Genomic DNA, 11243 nt, shown 5'->3' with positions numbered 1-11243 from the left:
TCCAATTTTTAGCTCAGCAAGTTCTTATCCCCAAACTTTACCTTACTTTCCTCTAATTCATTTTAGTTAACCAATTTTAACTTATAAATCTCAATCTTTATACATCAATACTTATTCTTAAAAATCTTTTTCTAAGGTCAACCCCATCATTTTAGTTAACCAATTTTAACTTATAAACCTCAATCTTTATACGTCAATACTTATTCTTAAAGATCTTTTTCTAAGGTCGGCCCCAATTCCCTTCCCCAAAATCCCCATTTTTATGTTAGTGGCAAAACCAAATTAAATGAAACAGAATATAGTTATACACCCTTTGGATTCCCAAAGCCCCTAGTTTTAACTATGTGCCACATAAATAAATATGGGTGTCCCGAGCCCTCTGGAGGGTGAAATTGAAAAGCAGTCCATAATATCTGTGACTGCTAAGAGCAGCCCCTTCCAACCCTAGAATTCTATGAAAACAATGATGATTATACTTGTCTTCTTGAGATGATAACAATAATTTTAGTATTTATATGCCACCCATCTAACTGGGTTGCCCCAGCCACTCTGGGTGGCTCCTGACTGAATATTAAAAACACAGTAAAAACACCACCAACAACACTTTGGACACCAAACGTCCAGAGGGCATAAGAAAATATTTCTGATTCCCAAATTCCCACCCCCCTTCCAAAAAAGAAAAAAGAGATATATCTACAGCTTATCTCAAAATTTACCTACCCCCTCAGTTTAGCTTCTTTTCCATGCCACCTAAAGGAGCTAATATTTATTATCCTCACCAACAACCCAACCCAAAAGGGGCGCCCACAAATTATCCCCTTCCCCAAATTGGGCTATTCTACCCCCTCCCCCAAAAAGGCTACCCCTCCTCAAAAAAAATGGGGTGGGGGCAGGGGGAAGTAGCTATACAGCAGCAGCAGCAGCAGCCCCCACCGCCCGCCCCCTTTCGTGGGTACACGAAGCACCCAAAACACCATGAGGTGATTTTTGCCCACGACCCCAAACTCCGCCCCGCCCAAGAGCTCACGAGGCGAATCTTCGGCCGCCGCGCGACTGGAGTGAGCTTGCCCGACACGGGGGGGATTATTATATGGAAGCTACCAAACTCTCCTCTCGCGTCTTAAACACAGCCCAAATATTGAGAGGACAAGCAGAAGAAAGAGAAAGCAATGAGTTTGCCTCAGACAGAGGCTGTGCTGGTTTTGTTTCCCACCCAGCCCTAGTTTCTTCCCCCCCCTCTTCCCCCCCTTGACACTCGCTAGGAAATGGTATCTCCCAGAATGCTTCAGAACCAGCCTCCTGCTTCTCAAGTTCCTATAGGTCTAGCGGAGACCATGTATTCAGCGCGGCCGCGTGGCCTAATGGATAAGGCGTCTGACTTCGGATCAGAAGATTGCAGGTTCGAGTCCTGCCGCGGTCGAGAGGGCTTGCAGGTTCGCCGCTGAGCGAAAGCGACTTGGTGGCAAAATTGTATTTTTGCTGCTTTTATGCAGTCGCGATTTCTGTGCAGATATTTTATTTTTTTAAACATCTTGGCAACAATCACAGGCTTCCGTAATTAAGCAATCGCCTTGTTCTCCTTCGCTAACGTTTGGTACCTTTGCATTTTCGCTGTTGCCCCAATAAGCGCCGTTGGACTCAGTCATTTCTGAGTAGACACGATTGCGCTGGAAGTCTTCGTGCGCTCAACAGGGCTTGCAACTCCGTAACAGTTAATGCCTCTGCATGTGACCGTGGGAAAGTGTGGGAAGGCGTGTAAACAGCCTGCAAGCAAATCAGGATGAATGCTCAGTGTCGACTGACCTTCTTTGCAAACAAATCAGGAAAAATGCTCAATAAAGACTGGATATAACCTAACCTCTGCCTAAGCTTTGTGCAAGCAAATCAGGATGCGTAGTCGTCTGAATTGCACTTAGTCTGAAATTAAGGGGTGCTTAAGTTTTGTTCCACCAGGAAGTATTTTCCCTATTGTGCACCAGGTGGCAGTGTTGTCTGCTTCTTAATAATAAAAACACTACGTTGGTATTTTACACTCTTTGCTAACTTTCAAGCTACAGAAACCAGAGGAATCTTTCTATAAGAAATCATTTGCTGGCCCTTGTGCTGTTCGTGACGATGGGTCTGTTATAAGGTAGGCTCTCCAAAGAGGGCAGCGACATTGCCCTGCTGGCCTGGCCAATGCTCCTTGCGGACAATGTGCCCCAGAACCCTTTGCAAAGCTGATGTGAAAAGCATTACCGCGAAAGCTGAAAGTTTGGAAGCCACTGCCCATGCATGTTCTCATCTAAGCTGAGAAGTCTATCGGTGTTCTCTTTCTAGGGTGTGTGTTTGCTGCTTTTTCTTTTTTTCAAAATTTTTTATTGGTTTTTGTAAATTTTTAAACATACATACATACATACATCTTAAATGTACTTGATCCAATCTTAGTAACATTGTTAAGTGACTTCCTCAAAAACCCCTGGCTGAATTTCAGTGTATATCATTGTAACAGTTTTCCAAAACCAATTTTCTCATAAAATTAACTTAATCACTTAACATCTTACTTTGTTTTCATTTTGACTTTAAACATATTATTCTCTAACATCACATAATTAAATCCTAAGCCTATCTGATATTTGCAAGTTTTCCCAATTAAGTTATCTTAGCATATTTAACTAAATAGTCTTTGAATTTCATCCATTCCTCCTGGTACTCCTCCTCCTTCTGGTCGCGGACTCTTCCAGTCAAGTCGGCTAGCTCTGAAAAGTCCATCATCCATCTGCCATTCCTCCACTGTTGGGACTTCTTGTGATTCCCAATTCTTAGCTAACAAAATTCTAGCTGCAGTTGTGGCATACAAAAACAATCTAACATCTTTTTTGGGCAATTCTTCCAAACCTAATATTCCAAGAAGAAAGGCCTCTGGTTTCTTAATAAATGTATATTTCAACATTTTTTCCAATTCATTATAAATCTTCTCCCAGAAGTCTTTCACCTTGGGGCAGGTCCACCACATATGATAAAAAGTACCTTCTTTTTCTTAACATTTCCAACATAGATTATCACTATTATGATATATCTTTGCTAATTTTACAGGAGTTAGGTACCATCTATACATCATTTTCATAATATTTTCCTTTAACACCGTACATGCAATGAACTTGACCCCTTTCCTCCAGGGTGTGTGTTTGCTGCTTGTGCCAATAAGGCATACGAATGACCATGATTGGTCATTCATATTCCCTCCTGCTCATTGGAAAGTCCTCCAAGCTTCCTGCAAACAGCTCCAAGCATCACCTCCATCCCTTGGTTAATTAACCCTTCAATTACATTTATTATTATTATTATTATTATTAAATATTTATTGGTATTTTCAAGAAACATGTAACAAACAAAAAATAAACAAATAAAAACAACACAAAAATACATAAAATTCAAAACTTAACAGAAAAATAGAAAAAACACATAAAGTTTCAGATACTTGTTTTCCTTAACCTTATTTCTCAGACCTCCTCACACCTCCCCTTCTTGTATTCCAATTTAAATTGTCAATTCAGCAAGTCCTTAACTTATTTCTTCACCCTAACTTAAACATTTATTCTAACATACTATTATTTTACTTTGCTTCTTTTTTCCATTTCCTCAATTTATTTTTACCAGCCTTATTTTCATTTAATTTAAAAAAGGAAAGAAAAACCAATTTTACCTTATCAAAATTACACATCAATACTTATACCTCCTTAATTATTCTTAAACCTTTTCCCTAAAGTCGACCAAAATTTCCCTTCCACGATTTCCCCGATTTCCATACAGCTAACAAAATATATATAAAAAAACAAGGCAAATTATACTTATATGCCCTTTGGATTCCCAACCTCCACCCACCCTTTTCCCGGTTCCAGTCCCCAACCAATATCCATCAGTCTTTATGTTATTTAGCCTGGAGATCTCACGTCCGAGGCCCTTATGTCTCTCTCAGTTCCTTTCTGCCGGTCTCTTTGATAGTCCTTGATGTTAAACCCCAAGTCTCGGAGAGGCTCCGGCCCAACAGGATCCATGTTGCTTCCAGCCCGTCCTCCACACTTAAAAGCGAAGCCTATGGGGTATTCCAACTCTTGTTTCAAATTTCTTACAAATCCATATGTCCCCAAAGCTCCAACTTTCACCTTCAGCAATTTTGTAATCCTCAGGTCTTCAGATCTCCTCCAAAGGGGATCTCTCCATTTTTCAGACTCCCATTCAGAACGGGCTTTCCACATCCAATTTTTATTGTCCTTTTTTATCATCATGTCAGACCTCATATTGCAACTCTCCTTTGACTCCTGCAAAATTCCAGCTCCTCCTTCATTTTCTTCAAAAGCAACATGTTGTTCCATCGTGTCTACACTTTCAGTTTCAATTATTTGTTCAGTTAAATGGGCTTCCTGTTTCAAATCCTTATCAGGCTCAAGACTGTTGTTTACTGTCAAGTATAGTACTGAAACCTCTGTAGACAAAGCAATGTACTCATCTTGTAACTTTCCCAGGAGAACAAATGCTCTGTCCAATTCTGCTTGAATTTTACATGCTCCAGCCATTTTTGTAATGTAATGTCCCTATTACCCCTCTAGGGGGATTTTGGTTCCTTAATATTCCTTTCAGCTCAAAACCAAAAGTCCAGTTATTTTGTATCAGCCCTCCTTATTTTCAACAAGTTATACCGAATGAGCCAGCAGAAACAGCAGAAACAATGTTCTCTTTTTCCAGCTGACAGCTAGCTGACTGACAGCTAACTTGACAGCTGTCAAACTCTTCAATACAGCAGGCTTTCTCATAGGACGTTCCCGGGTCTAGGGGGGGGGGTAAAACTTCAGCTTCCAAAAAATTCTTTTAATCCTCCAGTAAATCTTCTTATAATGTTAAAACCGTGAAGTCAAGATCTTTTATTAACAAACAAGAAACAGATTCTCTCGACCTTAGCTGCTCGGTCCTTTGCTTTAAGTTATTTACAAAGAGGGGGGGGTGGACTTCCTTTTTAGCCCCTTCCCGCTCGTTCCAGATCCAAAATAGAATTTTTTTTTTTAAAGTTCCAATCTCCGTATTACTCACGGGTTGATGTTTTGTAGTCCAATCGATCAAAAGAAGAAGTTGGCGCTCTCTGTCAATGGCTTGCGGCTTCACTCCGTAGACGAGGGAGTACTCTCAGCACCACGCCTCACCCTGCCTCCGTTCCGAAGCCTTTAAAAAGGCTCCGTCCCGGATTGGGGGCGCGCAAATGGTGCCCGCCGAGTCTCTATGTTCACAGGCATCCGCGCCTGTGATTTTAAGGGTCCCCGCTTCGCCGCAGCGGCCAGACCCAGACGCTACGGAGCCGATTCCCTCCGGAGCTCGGAGGGAATCCGCCATTAAACAATGGCGCCAACCCGGAAGTCCTAACCCTTCAATTACAAAAGGAATGATCCCAGCTGTTGCACTTCCAGCTTATCCCCATCACCTGAAACAAGCCTTACTTCCTAGCAAGTGTGTTTAGGATTAGAACTCAGTAGGTGATGGGGGCAAAAATATAATCCATTGGCTTGCCTCTCATTGGCTCTGGTGCCACCTTTGCCCTACCGGTCAGGGCTAGAATACCCAATAGGCAGGCTAAATAGTAGCTTTTAAGCATGGAAATATTAATCATAGGGAAAATCAGAACTTACTACACACTCTTCCTCTATTTTTCTGTTCTGTTTTTATTACTTAGTAGTGAGGAGTGTCATGTGCTGCCCAGGTATTTTTAGAAACCAAATAATATTGCAATTTTTAAATAAATACAGTGGTACCTCGGGTTAAGAACTTAATTCGTTCTGGAGGTCTGTTCTTAACCTGAAACTGTTCTTAACCTGAAGCACCACTTTAGCTAATGGAGCCCCCTGCTGCCGCTGCACGATTTCTGTTCTCATCCTAAAGCAAAGTTCTTAACCCGAGGTAATATTTCTGGGTTAGTGGAGTCTGTAACCTGAAGCGTCTGTAACCTGAAGCGTATGTAACCCGAGGTACCACTGTAGTGCAGTTTGTACATTTGGACCCATCATGCCAAAAACTGGGTGGAGTAAACCCGAAGTTGTATTTTGGTCTGCCTTCTTGATTCAAAATGGTGTGTGGGATCCAAGCGCCAATGAAAACTTCTGCCCCCATCTTAGGAACCTTTTGTGCAAAGTTTGGCGATAATGATATATCAAGGGATGGTCGAACCTATGCCAAAAAATAGGCAAAGACAAGCCAAAGTTACATTTCAGTGTGCCATCTTGATTCAAAATTGCACCTGGCACCTAAACATTGAGGAAGACTGCCACCTCGGAGAGCAGTATGCTGAGTTTGGTGATGAGATCTCAAGAGGTGTCTGAACATGTTGAGAAGAAGCAAATGGACAGTCAGATAAACTACTTTCACAAATATATAGTGCTGTTGATCCTGAGCTACACCAGGAGGTGTCCTACTAACATAGACTGAAGTATTACTAATAAATCCAATCTTGTCATGTGCTGCAATAAATCTAGGCTTTTATTATTGATATATTCTTCTGAGTTATATGTATTTGATTCATTCATTCATACACACGCACACACACACACGCACACATAAAAATAGTGTATATTGTATAAGGTGTTTGTTTGTTTGAATTACATATGGGGGCACCATAATCTTTTCAGTGCTAAGGGCTTCTAAAAGTGTTACTTTGTCCCTTGCAATCGGCTACAGCCACCACTAAAGAACAGGCCTTCTCAGACATTCACAGAGGCCCAACTTTTGAGACCCCTAGTTGTCATGGGGGGGAAGATGGCACATCAAAACAAAATAGGGCACCAAAAAAATATTGAGTGGTTTCTACAGTCCTCTGATCTGATGGGAACATGTTCACCACAGTCTAATCTTGTGCCCTCAGATCTGATACATATTTATTAATATTTATGAGCATTCTCAACTCTCTAATATGACAAAATCTATATTGGTTGCCCTTTACCAAGCCGCAGCTCTTATTTGCTTAAACTGAGGCCATGTACGCATTAGTGGCTTGAAACACAGTGAGGTCATTTCCCCCTGTCAAGCCACTTTCTTACATTCCTGTACACACTGGAAAAGGGTCAAAAATGTATTCGCCCGAGGCACATTGGCTTCCCCATTCCAAATGCCAGTTCACTGAAGCTGTCTTCTGCACATGTGCAACGGCTCTTTTCAATGTACACACCTCAGCTTACCTGAGGCTTCCATTTGCTAATTGGCTGGAAGCTGGTTTGAGGGAAAACACATCCAAGAGGAGTATTTCTCAAGAAACTACTGGCTACAGATGAATTGTGGCTAATGCCATGTATACAATGCTTCGAGACTATGTCACGCTTTGACCCAATGTGCATAAAAACTTAACACCTATCTAAATTTGTAAAATGACAACAACAACTTTCAGCCTCAGGCTCCGGACAAAGCCCTCCTGCCCTCCCATAACTGGTTCTGGGGATGAACCCTGTTTAGATTAACCAGGCTGTTCAAGAAAGAAGCTGGAAGCGAGCCTTTAGCCCAGGGGTCAGCAAACTTTTTCAGCAGGGGCGCAGTCCACTGTCCCTCAGACCTTGAGGGGGGCCGGACTATATTTTGGAAAAAAAGGAAAAAGAAAAAATTCCTATGCCCCACAAATAACCCAGAGATGCATTTTAAATAAAAGGGCACATTCTACTCATGTAAAAACATGCTGATTCCCAGACCATCCGTGGGTTGGATTTAGAAGGCAATTGGGCCGGATCCGGCCCCCGGGCCTTAGTTTGCCTACCCATGGCCTAGATCAGGGGTTAGCAAACCTTTTCAGCAGGCGGCCAGTCCACTGTCCCTCAGACCTTGTGGGGGGCCGGACTGTATTTTGGAGAAAGAAAAAAAAGAACAAATTCCTATTCCCCACAAATAACCCAGAGATGCATTTTAAATAAAAGCACACATTCTACTCATGTAAAAACACGCTGATTCCTGGACCGTCCGTGGGCCGGATTTAGAAGGCAATTGGGCCGGATCCGGCCCCCGGCCTTAGTTTGCCTACCCATGCTTTAGCCTCTGACTGTGACAAGTGGGGTTAAAAGTGAGATATTGTTATGAGCCATTATCGGCTTATAACGATGTTACGATCCAACGTATGTTCCAATAACCACCCGTAATGGTTGTGTAGTTAATGCCTTAGGCTTGTTCTTGGAGGAATTCCTTCAAATAGACACTCCTGATAATGAGATGGCAAGCTTCCAGTAAACAGCTGGGCTGGGTGCCTTTCCTGGCTTTTAAAGTGGTTTAAATAACAATTCCTAGAGATTGGGAGCTGCCGGGGGCTGCAGGAAGGACAGGCCTGCTTCTTGATTCTTCAGTGCTGTTGTGGAGACCCTCAACCATAAATCTCAGCAGCACAGTTTGGTAAAACTTGTCATTTTCCCCACTTTTGGGTCTAAAAAGATCAGCTGGGATTCCATGATATTTCATGATCTCGGCCTCCTTTCATAGGAGCAGGTCAGGGCAAAGAAGGAACGAGAACAATTACAGTGGTACCTCCGGTTAAGAACGTAATTCGTTCTGGAGGTCCGTTCTTAACCTGAAACTTAACCTGAGGTACCACTTTAGCGAATGGGGCCTCCCGCTGTGCCGCCGCTGCACGATTTCTGTTGTCATCCTGAAGCAAAGTTCTTAACCCGAGGTACTACTTCCAGGTTAGCGGAGTCTGTAACCTGAAGCGTCTGTAACCCGAGCTACCACTGTATAGCTGATCTAACTCGCCACCCCCCCCCCCGGTAGATGCCTGTCTGGAATACAGTGGTATCTCAGATTACAGACGCTTCAGGTTACAGACTCCGCTAACCCAGAAATAGTGCTTCAAGTTAAGAACTTTGCTTCAGGATGAGAACAGAAATCGTGCTCCGGCGGCGTGGAGGCAGCAGCAGGCCCCATTAGCTAAAGTGGTGCTTCAGGTTAAGAACAGTTTCAGGTTAAGAACGGACCTCCAGAACGAATTAAGTGCTTAACCTGAGGTGCCACTGTATGGTTAACAAAGGGAGAGCATTTCGCAAGCGGGGAGCCACCACCGATAAGGCTCGTTCTCATGTTGCCACCCTCTGGACCTCCCAGAAAGGGGGCACACAGAGGGGATGCTCAGATGACGATTGCAGGGTCTGGGGCAGTTCAAGAAGCCCACCAGGAATTTGTTTAAAAACCTCAGCAGCTGAAATGAAACAGAGGACACACACACACACAAACCAGGGACTTGTCACGTATTGGAATGCCACCCTATGTGGCTGGCGGGGTGAAGGGGAAAGGAAGTGTACAGTTCCTGAACAAGACATGGGACAAATCCCCTGAGTGCTTTGCTCTGGGGCAAGAGCTGCCCTGTGGTCAGAGAACAGAAGGGCACTAGTGGCTGGTCCATGAGGGGAAATAGAGCACTGTCATGCCAGCCGTAGTCTTGATTCCTCCAAGCCCACCTGCCTGCCTTATTTTGTATAGCTGGGAATTGCAGCGTTCTATCGCGGGTGGTGCTGTTGGTTAAACCACAGAGCCTAGGACTTGCCTATCAGAAGGTCGGTGGTTCGAATCCCTGCGATGCGGTGAGCTCCCGTCACTCGGTCCCTGCTCCTGCCAACCTAGCAGTTCGAAAGCACGTCAAAGTGCAAGTAGATAAATAGGTACCGCTCCGGCAGGAAGGTAAACGGTGTTTCTGTGCGCTGCTCTGGTTCTCCAGAAGGGGCTTAGTCATGCTGGCCACATGACCCGGAAGCTGTTCGCCGGCTCCCTCGGCCAATAAAGTGAGATGAGCGCCGCAACCCCAGAGTCGGCCACGACTGGACCTAATGGTCAGGGGTCCCTTTACATTTACCTTTTTAACAGCTCTCCACATCCTTAACAAACTACAATTCCCATAATTCTTTGTGTGAGAAGGGGAAGCAATGGGTGTTTAAGCAGTATAAGATTGCTTTAAACGAACTGGTGTTTCTGAGCTGGATATAAATGCCCCCGTATACTTCTCCAGTGTGTTCTGGCCTTGAACTGGGACCTCCCTTCTGCCATGTTTCACCAGTCCCCTACCCTTGTACATTTCACCTTTATAAGCCTTGTAGTGGCACACCTCCCTTCATTATTTTATGGACATGAGGGCCGATCCATTATGTGAAGCAGACTGAGGAAGCTGCCTCAGGCAGCAGAATCCGAGGGGCACCTCCACAAACACGCTCCCTGCTGCCAGAGAGAAGAGAGGAGAAGCAGATTAGGGCTGGGCGATAATCAGGTTTTCAACATCGTGATGTATCGCCAGTGAAACATCATGATGTAGTGATACATCACGATGTTGGAAAGGAAGGAGCATTGGCCTGTGAGGCTCTGGAGTGAAGATGCCATCACTCCCGACTCCACCAGTGCCTGGCACGGCGGTGAAGGAAGTAGCCCACCTGCTCAGTCGGAGAAGGAAGTTAAGGCGCCAGCCAGTAGGCAAGCCCCACCCACGATATACCGCTGGGTCCAAATGCCATCTTCACCTGGCTCTCAAACCAGTCCTGGACAATGTATTGATACATCGCCCAGGCCTAAAGCAGATCTTTCAAGATATTGCTGGCACTCAGAAGCCCAGCTGCACAACCCAGGTAAGTGAGGCTTTGATGGGGGTGGCAATGGGTGGCAAACAGTGGGTAGCACATTTACAGGGTGGCACTTTCCCATTTTGGCTCGGGCAACAGAATGGCATGGGTCCCCTATGTGAGCCACCTTGGAGGGAAATAAGTGTCTGAAAAGCAGGGCTGAAAAACAGGTAACAAATAATTTGAAGCCAGACCAGCACATATTTCTTTTCTTTTTTAAAAGTCTTTCTATTCCACTTTTTTAAAACAACAACAACAAATCTCCAAGCGGCTTGCAAAAATAACCAATAAATAACAATATAACGGCATAATAACAATAAAGCGGCATAAATAACAATAAAGTGGCATAGTTAAAAACAGCATTATAGAAACAAAAGTGGATAAAACATAGGAGTTCATAAATAACAAGAGGCCAATCTTATGGATCAGGGAAAGTCAAGGTGAAAAAAGGATAAGAATAAATCTGAAGCATCAGTCTGGTGTAGTAGAGGGACTCATGATAGGACCTGGGAGACCAGGGTTCAAATCTCCTCTCAGCCATGATGCCCACTTGGGCCAGTCACGCACTCTCAACCTACCTCACAGGGTTCTTGTGAGGATAAAATGGAGTATCCTGTAGTGTCCGGTGCCATGAATAAAATGTCCAAGCTAGGG

At 44.0% G+C, this 11243-nt stretch overlaps 1 non-coding gene across 1 annotated transcript; it reads left to right on the top strand.

The window, feature by feature from the left end:
• Positions 1 to 1347: 1347 nt before the first annotated feature.
• Positions 1348 to 1420, top strand: TRNAR-UCG (transfer RNA arginine (anticodon UCG)). The gene has a single exon. It is a non-coding gene; the product is annotated as a tRNA-Arg (tRNA).
• The last annotated feature ends 9823 nt before the right edge of the window (positions 1421 to 11243 follow it).

This window comes from Podarcis raffonei, chromosome 14 (assembly GCF_027172205.1).
Source record: "Podarcis raffonei isolate rPodRaf1 chromosome 14, rPodRaf1.pri, whole genome shotgun sequence".
Classification (NCBI taxonomy): Eukaryota; Metazoa; Chordata; class Lepidosauria; order Squamata; family Lacertidae; genus Podarcis; species Podarcis raffonei.
The sequence above is the reverse complement of the archived record's forward strand: the minus strand, read 5'-3'. Positions and strand labels throughout refer to the sequence as shown.